We start from the raw sequence: 13,339 nt of genomic DNA, 5'->3' as shown, positions 1-13,339 counted from the left end.
CGCCCAGGCTGGAGTGCAGTGGCCGGATCTCAGCTCACTGCAAGCTCCGCCTCCCGGGTTCACGCCATTCTCCTGCCTCAGCCTCCCGAGTAGCTGGGACTACAGGCGCCCGCCACCTCGCCCGGCTAGTTTTTTGTATTTTTAAAGTCGAGACGGGGTTTCACCGTGTCAGCCAGGATGGTCTCGATCTCCTGACCTCGTGATCCGCCCGTCTCGGCCTCCCAAAGTGCTGGGATTACAGGCTTGAGCCACCGCGCCCGGCCGTCTTTTAATTATTTAAATATCTTTGTTAAATGTCTCTGATAGATTCATTTATTGCTTTTCTGTGCTTTGAGTTCACTGAGTTTCCCAAAACTGCTGCATTGAATTCATGATCTGAGAGTTCACACAGCATTATCTCATTAGCATCATTAGCTGGCTCCTTGTCTTGACCATTTGAGGAGGTCATGGTTCCCTGTTTGCCCATGTTTCTGATGGACACATGCCCATGTCTTGGCGTTGAAGGAATAGTTGTTTATTCCCGTCTTCAGTGTCTGGCTTGGTTTGCTTTTGCTAGGGTATGTTTGTCTAGAGGTTTTGAGTCAATTGACTATTAAGTTCCCTTAGCATGAGATTGCTGCCTCCTTTTTGGCACTAGATGTCTCCCTAAGCCCGGGGTTGCTGAGGCTGTTGGAAGATTTGGAGCACTGCCCGTCCTGGACAGTACTTCACGAGGAACATACCCTGGCTTTGTGAGAAGGCTGGCTACAAGTCTGTGGCCCAAAGGATCTCTGTAGTGTGCCATCTACTGTGTGGTGCTGCTAAATAGCCTCTCTGATTTGATGTCTCTTTTGGCTGCAATAAAGAAGAGGCACTAAGTTTCATGTGCAGGGTGGTGCTAGCCACATCTTTATCCTTTCTCTAGCTGTCCTCAGGAGTTTTCACCCTACAGGCACCTGTGATTCTTCTCATGGGGTGAGGCAGGAATGGTTTTCTTGTGAAGCAACCCAAGTTTGTGGGCAAGCTGACTATCCACCTTAATGTCACTTTTCCAGTGTAGAAACCACGAGTTCAAGGGATTTTTTTTGCACAGGGCTTCGGGGAGGACTATTGCAGTTAGAGAGCTCCATTTTTTTTAACCTTCTGCTCATGATCTCTTGGGCCCAGGAATCATCACAACCTTGATTATGAGTTTTAAGATATTCCTGGTGTTAGTCTTGCACATTTACTTATAATTACAATTAATGTTTTTGCGCATACTATGTGCTTATCTGTAGACATTTTACTATTACTTTCATTGAATTCACGAGTTTGCATAAAATCCTTACATATGCCATATGTTTATCTTTGTCTCTTATCTACATTTCAAATATTTTCTTCCAATTTTTCTCCATTGTTATCTTTACTTGTAAGACATTTAAAATCTTATGCTGTCAAACTTATCAATCTTTTTAATAATTACTTTTGTTTTCAAGAAATCCTTCTCTACCTTTAGTTAATAAAATTGGCATTGCATTTATTTTCTAAAATGTTTATAGCTTTGATTTCTCATTTAGGTATTTATCTATCTTATTTTTTTGTAAGTGAATGCTCTCAGAAATAATAGTTATGGACTCCTCCATAACTCTTTCCCCAAGTGGATAACCTATTTTCCCAACACCATTAAAAAAAAATATTCCACCTTTTCCCCACTGGCTTACAATGGCTTGTTTCTTGAATACAAATTCCCATATGTGATGTGTCTGCTTCCAGAGTCTCTCTTCATTTCCATTCGTCCAGTCATGAATTAGTATACCATTACCATTCTTTTTAAAAATTCACTAGATACCTTGTTGTCAAACTACCCACATTGTTTAACATTTCTTCAAATTACCATGTCGTCTTGTCTATATTTTAGGACAGATAAATTTTTAAAGCATCTTGTTAGGTTTCTTTTTAAAGCCTATTTTCTTAAACTGTTGGAATATTATTTGGGATGGCCTTGAATTTATGAATTCATTTGAAATACCCATCTATCGCATCAAGAAACATGGTGTATCTCTCACTTAATGTTCCTTTTTTTTTTTTTTTTTTTTTTAGATGGAGTCTTGCTCTGTCGCCCAGGCTGGAGTGCAGTGGCGTGATCTCGGCTCACTGCATCCTCTGCCTCCCAGGTTAAAGCGATTCTCCTGCATCAGGCCTCCTGAGTAGCAGTTGGGATTACAGGTGTGCACCACCACAACCGTCTAATTTTTGTATTTTTAGTAGAGACAGGGTTTTGCTATGTTGGCCAGGCTGGTCTTGAACTCCTGGCCTCAAGAGATCCACTCGCCTCGGCCTCCCAAAGTGCTGGGATTACAGATTTGAGCCACGACGCCCAGCCCGTACCTCTTCTTTATAGCTTTCAGTGATGTTTTATGGTTTTTCCTGTAGTTCTTGCATGTATATGCCTATATGAAGATAATTTATGGAATTGGGGCTATTGGCAGTGTATGGAACAACACTTGACATTTGTGGAATGATACAGAAAAGTCTGTATCATACAGAATTGTTCAATTACTTAAACAGAACTTATTAGTTCTGAAATTTTAATGGTTGATTCCTTCAGATTACCTAAATAGGAAAAAAAGTCAAACTTTTATTTCTAGTCTCATTAACTGACAAGATCTTTGTTGTACTAGTGAATGTTAGTGGCAACTGTAGTTATAATGGTTTCAAATTTTAAGTATAGTGATTCCTATAGCTTTTTGATACATATAGCACTCCTATTTTAGTTTTTGTATACCAGTTATAAAGGTTCAATGTGTCAATACTTGCTGCACAACTAGTAAGGATGTTATGTCTGCTATTTGTGTTTTCTTGCCTCCTATTGGGTATAGGGTCTCAGTTGATGTGGACACCTGGAGATCTGCAGTGTCATGGCAGCTGCACTGTTGGAGAGGGTTAAAGAGTGTAAAAACTGCCTTAGGTCTAGAAATTGTACAAGGATTTGTGCTTTTTTATGTGAGCAACTTCCTTCAGACACCCTGATCATTTATACTTATTTGTTTATTTATTTATTTTTTTTGCTAGTACAAGCAAAGTAGTATCCTTATCATCTGTCTCTCTACTTTTGCATAGGGGTACCGTGTTCTGTTAATCATCTCCATGACTCTCAACACCTCCAACCTCCTTGGCTGCCTTTGTTAACTTGTGTATCATTATGACAATGTGAACCCTTGGCTTCTGGTGGTTAAGAGCTGCCACGTCACCATTGTTTCAGGGTCTTATATTCCCAAGTCCTGTAACAAGCGAAGATCTTCAGCAGCATCTCCTATACTCAGTTCCTACATTTAGTACAGAAGAGGAGAGTCACTATTGAACTTCTTAGAGATTCTAGTATCTCCTTTAGCAGTGCATTCTTTATGGCTTCAGTAAATGGTGTGTCCTCTGGTCTTTTGCATGGAATGTACTCATCTAGAGGGGCTTCTGTTTACACATAGTTTATCAACTGCAGCATGTACATAGCCCTGAGTCCTTTAATCCCTTCCAACACCGTATACTACAACAATTCTTGCATTTCAATCTCACTTAGCATAGGCTATTACATTTTCAATGCTCTTATGAGCCATCTTGCACTATTCTCCCTCCAGCTTACTATGCTGTAATCACACTAGAAGCATTGCTATTTGTTTTGACTCCAATAGTCCCAGCTCCTTCCTCACTCAGAGCCTTCCAAAGAGTTATTCTCTCAGTCTGAGGGACACCTCCCAAATTCTCCCAGTGTTCCTTGCCTGGCTAATTCATATTCACCCTTCCAATTTCAAATTAATCACCACTGACTCAAACAAGATCCTGCCCCCCACCCCCGATCTGATCTCCCCTACAGTAGTAGGTCAAGACCTTGTGATAGTCTCCCATAGCTTTCTGTACTTTCATTGTGTATGTGAATCCCAATTTCACTTACTGAGACTAGTTTAATGCCTGCTTTGCCAGCTAAACTGAAAGCTCCATGAGGGTAGAGATCCTGTCTGCTTGTTTACTTCTGTGTCTTCGAGCTTTCTCTTCCTAAAATATATTTTCCTGCATTCTTGACATAAAAGTCTCTTTAGTGTTTTTAGACTTCTAATCCTCGTTCTTGCCCTCATGTAATTCGCTCTGGGCTTTCTTCCATTCTGTGCTATAGTTGCCTAAAGAAAACGATAATTATTATTAACAACACAATGAAAATTATCACCAACAGTGATGTAACATCCAAACTAAAAATTCCATTCCCTCTACAGAACAATGACCAACAAGATAGTTGCAAAACTCCCAGTGGTCCACTGTCACCTTGCTCTGACTCTATTCCAGTGAATACTCAATCAAATCTTCTGTATGTCAGCCTCTTTTCCAATTTAAGCAAAAACAGGAAACACCAGAAATTACCCAGAGTCATTCTGTTAATATTCCTCAAAAAGTACTGTTGCAACTTATATGCAAATACCCAAATGGAGAAAACATCATTTGCCCAACTGCCTAATTTTACATTCTGTGATGCCCATACCCACAAAGTGCATGAATTTTACTATGATAATAATATCAAACAACAAAACCAACATATTAACAAGAGCAAGTAAGTATATCTCTTACAAGGGAATAAATCTTGTTAAAATTATTTCCATATAATACTGTATTTTCACCATTTTCTCTTATTTAAACCTTCCATTGGTTTTAAACATGTTAACTTCAAAATACAAACACTCAGTTGCTCTGTAAAAAGTCACACCTAATTGCAGTTTCATTCTCACTTAAATTAAATTCCTTACTGTGGCATTTTGGTAGCTCTGCCCAGCTGCTCAGTTTTTCTCTCTCCTGCAGGATCCTCTCTCGGAAACTAAGAAATTCCCAGGAGAAATGAGATTCTAGGTGCTTGAAAATACCAGCAGATAAGGCACCTCTGCTGGTCTGCAGTCATCCTGAATCCAGCAATGTTCCATCTTCCACCCTCCCACTCTTTCACCTAAGATGGCACAATTAATGGTGAGTGATGAATCATTCCAACTCTCATCCTAAAATGTTGCAGGGGTCAGGAGAGCTTTTTCTGTTTGTGGGTAATAATAGAAAGGATTACTTAATAAAGCATGGAATCTAAAACAGTATGTCAAGTTCCATCATATGTCAATTATCTCGCAAACTGAAAGTGGTCATTTCTGCAAAATACACACTCAGAACACACACTTAAAATAATATGTCCAACATTTAGCCACTTACCTCTATCTTAATGAAGACCCAATTTCTAAGAGCATTTTGTATTAAAACAGTTGTGATGTTTGTCTATCATGCCAACAGACATACGACAATCATGAAAAACCATGGACACACTTCTGTGGTTTTGAGTTATTTAAAATCCCATGAAGGAGCAGACAAAAAAATGGATGACAAAGCCATATTTCACAGCAATTTATCACTATATATTCACCCTCAACTATTCATCTCTCCCCAGTGTGGACACAGCTACACATTTAAAATCTCTTGTAATTTACTCAATGGGGGCTCACCCATCCAGTCAACACTATATTTTTGTTTTTGTTTTTCTTTGCCTAAGAAAAAGCCAACCTTTGCTGAGCTTCCAGGTTAACAGGTAAAAATCACAAGGCACATTCTATGATACATTATAGTCATCTGCTGTGGTCCTGCTTCCCACATCAGCCAGAGATGCTCTGGAGTAAAGAGACCATGATTACACCCTCTTGTATCCTCAGCACCTAGGACAGGTTCTGAAGTAATGTACCTATTTCCTCTGCCTGTCTTTAAGGCAGGGGTTCTTTAAGCGTGGTCCCCTGGCCAGTAGCACTGGCATTCTGATTAACGTTCAAGTGTGAAAACCAGCAATTTCAGGAACAGACACCAAATCCCAAGATAATGAAAAATACATTTAATAAAGACTCTGATTTACCTATGTGTTAGTGATATTGCTGTAGCTTGTGCATTGCAGGAATATTCTGTATCAATTAAGGTAAGCGTAATCATAAGGGGCTACCAAATACTCTGAACAAATGGAGCATATACTATATTCGTGGATTGCAAGTGTCATTATTGCTAAAATATAAATTCTCCTGATATTAATCTACAATTGTAACACAATCTCATCCAAAATCGACACATTTTTGTGGAATTTGACAACAGCTTCTAAAAGTGATAAAGAAATTCAAAGCATAAAGTGTAGGCAAAGCAATATTTAAGAAGATGAACAAAGCTAGAGAACACGCACTACCAGATGTCATAAACTTTCCAGGGATATCATGATTGAGAGTGCATGGTATTGGTATAAAGAGGCACACAACCTCATTAACCCCCAGGGCAACAGAAATTGAAGTAACCACTGACACCACCAGAATGCTGGCACATAACACGTGTTGGGGAGAATGGGAGGCAACCTGAAGAATCATACATTTCCAGTCGGAGAGAAAGTTTGTAAAAGTACTTCGGAAAATTGTTGTGCAGGATCTACCAGAACTGAGTATATATATGAACCGTGACTGAGCTTTTCCAGTCTAGAAGGAGGAGATGGGGTAGTAGAAAAGAGTCTGTCTGATTCCAGCTCAGAATAATAAATTGCACAGTAGAAGATGGGGATTTCAAATTGTCCCGGTGAGAGAGGATTACCCTCAAACACTTAAAACACATCCTTGCCATCCAGGTTTTTGGAAGGATCAGTACACAGTGTCACAGGGAGAAACTGCTATGAAAGGCTGTAGTCTGACAACCAGCTCAAGAAGGGAAAAACCCTTGCCAAGAGAAAGGGCCTCATGGGGTTGTACATAAAAACTGCCGTTATCCTCTTTCATGGATCACCTAAAATGCAGCCCCTTGGCCCAACACAGACCACCCTTCAGTCCATCACAGCATTAGAAAGTCCCTCCTAGAACAAAGTCCTCACCTCAGCCGCTCGCATTTCCCAGCCCTCGCTGCCCAGAAACACGTGTTCACTCTCCTCTGAGTGCTGACTAAGAGTCAAGTGGAAGATATCACACAAAATCTCCTCCAGGAACTACCACTCCAAGCCTGGCATCCTGGAGAGATGGAAATCACTGCCTTAGTTCTCATCATAGACTCCAGAGACTCGAGATGAGGTGATTTAGAGTGCAGGGGGCTTGTGAATGCGCCTGAGCACTGAGCTTGTCGTCTGCATGACATCATAGCCTGTATATCCTCATTTATGAGAACTGCAGAACAGATGGGCTGTCTAGTCCTGTCTCATGCACAGGTTTCTTTCTCATTGCTGCCACCTCGTGAACTACTTCACCTGCTACTGTCAACTGGCCCTTATCCAGCCTAGATGGGAAGAACTGTTGTGCATGTGTTCCAGCTGCTTAGGAAGGGGCCTGAGTCATCTTTGTACCTGAGGTCCTTGCGCAGTGCCTGGCGCACAGCATAAGTGATTGGGGGTGACTGGAGAATCCAGCATGCACCATCATTTACAGAGTCATCACAGTGGGAATAGAGAGAGTGCTGTGAACTGCAGTTATGCTTCGTTATTATCTGGTCATTTAAGCAGGAGCACTAATTGTTTCCACTTCAGCTTGCATGCTGAACAACTGAGCTGTTTAACTTTACAGGGTCCTATCACCAGGCTTCATGCTGATTTGTGAAAAAACTGCTAAGGTCCCTCTGCCCCATCTCCCTCTGGGTTCAATCCAAAGTCCACAATACTAAAAACAACTTGAGATTGTACATGATATCAGGGAGGCAAAACCATGAAAGTAAGAGGCACCAAACCCCCTACTCATGCGGATAGTCTGACTGATAAAGGAATAAAATCCACCTACCAGGAAGACCCTAACCTGAGAATGGTTTTGAAGCTAGGAAAGCAAATGTATTGAGACAGAGAACCCCTTGTGTTGTAAGATGCTGAGAAGCTTCCAGGTAAGGGCAGTAACAAAGATCTCTTTCCTAGAGAACAGTCTGGAGCTGGGCCTGGAAGGAGGGCAGAGACATGGCTTCGGGAAGAGTGGAAAGCCAGGGCCTGTGAACATTCCAGAGCAGAATGGGGAAATGCAGGGAATGGCAGGCAGTCTGCAACCTACCTGTTGAGAGCAGGAGAGGTGAGTGGACTAGTGCAGAGTGTATACCTGTGTGTCTACAGGAAGCAACGGTTGAGGATAGATACATTGACAAAACAAGAAAAATGATTGTGAGATATAATTGAGTTTGGGGGGGAAAAGCACAAGTCGTTGACAGTGCTTGAAAACCGAGCACAAAATTGCAGTCTGTGTAGACAGATGCCTGTGTAGAAACACGATGGGGAGGCCTGCATCCGAGGAAGGCTCTCCTGACAGAGGGCTTTGCAAAGAGTTTATAAGGAAGCCATAGGATTGTGGGGGTGAGTGTCCAAGTTCAGTAGGTTGAGAAGGAAGAAGAGGTGTTGAGTGGGCCAGAGCCTAGGCTCACAGCCCCCTGCTCAATTACAGCTCCTCTGCCATCCTAGTCTTCATGGACTGGGGATTATGCAGAGTAAAATGATTGCTACCCTTTTTTAAAGAATTATTCAGGTGGATAAAAGAATTATGCCAATAAAATATCTAGAAACAACAGCTTACCAGTTTTATGTAAGAGTACTGGACTCAAAGGACTATGGACCAAGTTCACCCATGGGCTGTCTTGTGCAGATGGCGTGAGAGCCTTTAAGGTACTTAAGGAGTGATGGCAGAGGGCAGCAGAGTAGTTTAGGGAACGGAAGTGGGTACTCTCAGCCTTGGGAAAAAGGGGCCAGGTGGGGGTCCAGGAAGGGGGACTTGTCTTCAGACAACCAATGATAGAGCAGATACAATAGGATATGTAGGCCATGAAACTTCCATGTGCGTGGTGGGGATAAGTTTGAGGGAAAACAGGGGATAACAAGTGCTGTTTGGGTACAGATAGGGGGCAGCACGGGGACATTGGGTGACCCACAGCTATAGAAGGGTGAATATTAAAAGAGTAGAAGTATGGGTCTCTAATCAACTTTCTGATTTGGTATTTGGGCAATCTTACTACTTTAATTGTAGCAACTTGAATACTAACATGGGCAGAGCATCAGACAATAAGTTGTCTCTGAGCATATCAGGGTGGCCAAATTACTGGGGCTATGATGGTCTTGTGTCAATTCCAGGGTTCATATTGAAGATGGAGAATCCAGTGGCATTCTGAATTTAACATTAACTTCTGACATCATGAAATAGACAGTAAACATATAAAAATATTAATCATTAATCATTAGTGATATGGAAAGACATTATCAATTCATCATAAGAAAAGATACTAATCATTGATTCATTAATAATTAGGGAACTGTGAAATAAAACTACAATGTGAAACCATTACACAAACACCAGAATGGCTAAAATGACATCAAAGAGAAACACCTTGCATTGTAGAAAATGTAGAGCAGTCAGGACTTTCTCATATGGCTAGTAAAAGTAGAAGTTGGTACAACCACGTGAGAAACTCTTTCCCCTGTAGCTATTAAAAGCTGAGCAACAGTGAAATAAAAGAGGACACAAACAAATGGAAGAACATACCATGCTCATGGATAGGAAGAATCAACATCATGAAAATGGCCATACTGCCCAAGGTTATTTATAGATTCAATGCCATCCCCATCAAGCTACCAATGACTTTCTTCACAGAATTGGAAAAAACTGCTTTAAAGTTCATATGGAACCAAAAAAGAGCCCGCATCGCCAAGACAATCCTAAGTCAAAAGAACAAAGCTGGAGGCATCACGCTACCTGACTTCAAACTATACTACAAGGCTACAGTAACCAAAACAGCATGGTACTGGTACCAAAACAGAGATATAGACCAATGGAACAGAACAGAGTCCTAGAGTCCTCAGAAATAATACCACACATCTACAGCCATCTGATCTTTGACAAACCTGAGAAAAACAAGAAATGGGGAAAGGATTCCCTATTTAATAAATGGTGCTGGGAAAATTGGCTAGCCATAAGTAGAAAGCTGAAACTGGATCCTTTCCTTACTCCTTATACGAAAATTAATTCAAGATGGATTAGAGACTTAAATGTTAGACCTAATACCATAAAAACCCCAGAAGAAAACCTAGGTAATACCATTCAGAACATAGGCATGGGCAAGGACTTCATGTCTAAAACACCAAAAGCAACGGCAACAAAAGCCAGAATTGACAAATGGGATCTAATTCAACTAAAGAGCTTCTGCACAGCAAAAGAAACTACCATCAGAGTGAACAGGCAACCTACAGAATGGGAGAAAATTTTTGCAATCTACTCATCTGACAAAGGGCTAATATCCAGAACCTACAAAGAACTCAAACAAATTTACAAGAAAAAAACAAACAACCCCATCAAAATGTGGGCAAAGGATATGAACAGACATTTCTCAAAAGAAGACATGCATACAGCCAACAGACACATGAAGAAATGCTCATCATCACTGGCCATCAGAGAAATGCAAATCAAAACCACAATGAGATACCATCTCACACCAGTTAGAATGGCAATCATTAAAAAGTCAGGAAACAACAGGTGCTGGAGAGGATGTGGAGAAATAGGAACACTTTTACACTGTTGGTGGGATTGTAAACTAGTTCAACCATTATGGAAAACAGTATGGCGATTCCTCAAGGATCTAGATCTAGAAGTACCATATGACCCAGCCATCCCATTACCGGGTGCATACCCAAAGGATTATAAATCATGCTGCTATAAAGACACATGCACACGTATGTTTATTGCATCACTATTCACAATAGCAAAGGCTTGAAATCAACCCAAATGTCCATCAGTGACAGACTGGATTAAGAAAATGTGGCACATATACACCAAGGAATACTATGCAGCCATAAAAAAGGATGAGTTTGTGTACTTTGTAGGGACATGGATGCAGCTGGAAACCATCATTCTCAGCAAACTATCACAAGAACAGAAAACCAAACACCGCATGCTCTCACTCATAGGTAGGAATTGAACAATGGGATCACTTGGACTCGGGAAGGGGAACATCACACACCGGGGCCTATCATGGGGAGGGGGGAGGGGGGAGGGATTGCATTGGGAGTTATACCTGATGTAAATGACGAGTTGATGGGTGCAGCACAGCAACATGGCACAAGTATACATATGTAACAAACCTGCACGTTATGCACATGTACCCTAGAACTTAAAGTATAATAATAATAAAAAGAAAAAGAAAAAAAAAAATAAAAGCTGAGCAAGTGCATATCCTATGACTCAGCAATTCAACTCTTAGGTATATACTCAACAGCAATGAGTGTGTATGTTCAGGAAAGGACATGTAAAGGGGTATTCATAGCAGCATTATTCATAATGGTCATAAACTGGCAATAACCCACCTGTCCAACAACAGTGGAGTGGATAAATAAACCACCTCATAGTGACACTGAACAACATGTGCTGCTCTCCTTGTCAAACAAGTTGCCTGCCTAAGACTTTTCTATGTTTTGTCAACTTTCCACAATTAAATTTATATTGCTTTAAAACAATGCTGAAAGAAAAACTAAAGGAAAAAAGCCACATAAACCCCATATTTATTATTTCTACTGAAACGAAGTGTCTGTGGCTCCAGACAAGGCCATTTGAACATTTGATCTTTCCAAGCCACACTGCTCAGTCAATCCAGTGGTCTTATGTCAAAGCACTCGACCTTCAGCGCTCCCCTCACAGGGTTCAGGTAATCCCTTGTGCCTCTTCCATCTTCCACAGATGTTTCAAGTTCATTCACTAGACAAGATGTGGGCTAGAAGTCTCTAATTAGACATTCCTCTTTCTGAGGACATCCTCCTCTCCCACCAGCCTGCCTAGAGAACTGTTCTTACAACCTCACCTACTCTTCATCCACAAAGGAACCTCCATCTGTCCTGTTGTCCTTCACATGAGCAAATGGCTCAAGCAGGTTGGGCCCTGAGGGTTCAGAATGACTTGCTGTAAGGATTCTGGGAGTCTGAGATTACCTTGAGGTTAACCTTGGGTTACCTGGGGCATTCCTGTGTTCTCTGTTCCTCCCATTAGGTCAGGCTTACAGCTAACCTCTGAGACGTTAATCCCTCACAACACACACACACACTGCTTAATGCTATTCACTGTCTTGTGATGCCTTAGGCCATCTGTGGAAGTGAGGAAGCTCTGTCCTTCTGATGAAGTGGTAGGAGAGCTACCTCAGCATCCCTGAGTGGGTTCAGGAGACTGGCTGATCCTGAGCTTGTAAAAGTGCCAGGTGATACCAACATGATAGGAGTGCAGTCCTCAAGGCACTTGCTGACTTTATCCCTCCTACTAATCCCTTCTCCACCCTTCTGCCCATATGCCACTGCCCAAGTTGTTTTGCAAATCATGCTTTTGGGATTGGGCAATGTGTGGCATGGGTCAAGACCCACTCTATGAGGACTACGAACTGAGAGAAGGCAGAAACAAACTTTCCTTTTTGATGTCAGCTGTTCTCTGAAAATGGATGAAGATGTGAATATGAACAAATTCCAGGGAGAAGACAGTAAGGACGACTGTCCCCTGAAAGGTCATTATCCTCCAGTATTTGGAAATCTTCCTTTACCTGGGAACTGAATAGAGGTTTTTTGTTTGTTTGTTTTTTTCTTTTCTTTTCTTTCTTTTTTTTTTTTTTTTTTGTTTTTTTTGAGACAGGGTCTCTCTCTGTCCTCCCACCTGGAGTGCAGTGGCGTGATCATGGCTCACTGCAGGCTCAACCTCCCAGGCTCAAGCAATCCTCCCACCTCTCAGCCTCCGGAGTACCTGGGACTACAGGTGTGCAGCACCAGCAAGTGGCTGTTGAACTGCTTTTATTCCTTCCAGTTGCCTGCAGCAGTTTCTAAAACTGCTTTTATTCTCAAAGAAATACAAATAGAACTATCTTTTGACTTAACAGTTCCATTACTGAGGATATACCCAAAGGAAAATGAATCGTTCTACCAAAAAAAAAAAAACGAAAAACAAAAAAACACACATGCACCCATATGTTCATTGCAGCGCTATTCACAACAGCAAAGACATGAAATCAACCTAAATGCCCATCATTTGTGGACTAGATTAAGAAAATATGCTAAATATACACCATGGAATAAGACATAGCCATAAAATGAATGAGCTCGTGTCCTTTGCAGGAACCTGGATGCAGCTGGATGCCATTCCCCTGAGCAAACCAGTGCAGGAACAGGAAACCAATTATCACATGTTTTCATTTACAAGTGGGAGCTTAGCATTGGGTGCACATGAACTTTAATGGAAACAGTAGACACTGGGGACTATAAGAACAGGGAGGGTGGGAGAGGGGCAAGGATGGAAAAACTACCCATTGGGAACTATGCTCACTAGCTGGGTGACAAGTTCAATCATATCCAAAACCTCAGCAGCACACAATATACTTGTGT

This window comes from Chlorocebus sabaeus, chromosome X (assembly GCF_047675955.1).
Source record: "Chlorocebus sabaeus isolate Y175 chromosome X, mChlSab1.0.hap1, whole genome shotgun sequence".
NCBI classification, from domain to species: Eukaryota; Metazoa; Chordata; class Mammalia; order Primates; family Cercopithecidae; genus Chlorocebus; species Chlorocebus sabaeus.
This window is presented reverse-complemented; position numbering follows the sequence as displayed.